Raw genomic sequence first — 1,739 nt, 5'->3', positions numbered from 1 at the left:
ACTGCTGAAACCTCATCTTAACTTCAGATGAACTTTTGAATACATGCAACACGGCACCTTTGAAAGCATGTAATGGCTAGTAGTCCCAGGAGGAATGATTACAGCCAACCAAACATCTCAGCACCTGGCCCCTGGTGTGGATGTGGAGCGATGATCCAGTGCTATGTGAAATTAAGACTCGGATGCTCTGATTACCTCTGCATCACCTGCACTGCCCTTCCATCGGAGCGCTAACAACACGCATTCCTGCTGCTTCCTTATTGATAGGCCGTATTGAACTGTTTGTCTCCACTCACTGATGAGAATGATTTAGCTTCCTGTTTGTCCTCGCAAAGCTGTGAGAAGAATCCAGATGTAAACCCATTAAAGCTGGCGTAGGCAGTTTTCTCTGGAAAAGGGAAAAGACTTCCAGAATAGTAAAACCCCGCTCTCCTGCTGCAGCTCTCCCCTCTCCGTCCTCAACCCCTCGCTTCACACAGTCACATATGAAAAGTAGTTTTAGTCGTGCAACAGAAAATTCAGATTGGACAGATAGTCTAGCTAGCTGTCTGGATTTACCCTGCAGAGATCTGAGGACCAGGTAACCATAGTCCTCAGATTGGACAGATAGTCTAGCTAGCTGTCTGGATTTACCCTGCAGAGACCTGAGGATCAGGTAACCGGTAAATGGTAACATATGTAACAGATGCAGTAATCATCCACAGAGCACTCCAAAATATGACCTTTAAATGTATGCGCTGAACTCAATCATCTGTAGTGACATATTTGTTAATTTAATCAGTTTTTAAAAAACATTGTAAGACCTAAAACTGAATTTTAGACATTTTGAACCAAATTAGAATTTCAATTTCAGCTTTGTGATTACAGGAATCACTTTGATAACACTACAGAAATTAACAGGATATGGCAACCGTTTCTTTAATTCAAAGACACTCCTCTGAATCACACCCCCATCTCCTTTATTGCAGTATTTTACGATTCATTTATGGTTCATTCACTTTGCTTTGCCCATGTGTCTACCTGAGTGGCTTTGGGTGTTGTTTTTACTTTTCCTAGTTCATTTAAAAAAAGCAAAAGACAAAATTAAATATAGCTGTGATATGTAATGTAACTACCTAAGTAGCTCTTGAGTGCAGTTAAGAGTATTTTTTACAGTTTAGCACTGGTAAGATCTGAATATCCCCCCCCCCGCCACTGGAAACAGCACTATTATAAGGATTATTGGTCCCTACTGATCTGAAGGCTGCCTTATCTTGCCCCATGCTGAAAAGCTATACATAATTAGTTCTGCCTATAGAACAAGCCCTTGTAAAAGACATTCACTGAGGCGCTGTGATATAATGGACCAAATGCTTTAAGACCCTGTCTTCATGCGCTTGCAGAGCCCTTGCTATATCTGTAAGAGGACAGATGGCCATCCCTGTTGGTGCAATTCTCCACAGCTTCTCAGAACTAATACACACGGCATATGGACATGCATCACAGGGTGGGGACTGGCATCGGGCCCTCAGGAGAGCACGCTGACAGGATAGGGGATGCGATATGTTGTGCAGTTATCCAAAAATGCTGGTCCCAAGCCACCGGCAACACTCAGGACCCAAAGCCCTTAGCAGGCACATTTCACTTACATAAATGTTCCTGCGTCTTAGGAAAGTGGACCCGCAGGTGCTCCCTGGCAGGGTGCATCAACGCCAGAGATGAGGTCACGCATTTTCATGAATCGGGGGGGGGGGGGGGGG

This window comes from Etheostoma cragini, chromosome 7 (assembly GCF_013103735.1).
Source record: "Etheostoma cragini isolate CJK2018 chromosome 7, CSU_Ecrag_1.0, whole genome shotgun sequence".
In the NCBI taxonomy this organism is placed as follows: Eukaryota; Metazoa; Chordata; class Actinopteri; order Perciformes; family Percidae; genus Etheostoma; species Etheostoma cragini.
Note: the sequence above shows the minus strand (reverse complement) of the source record.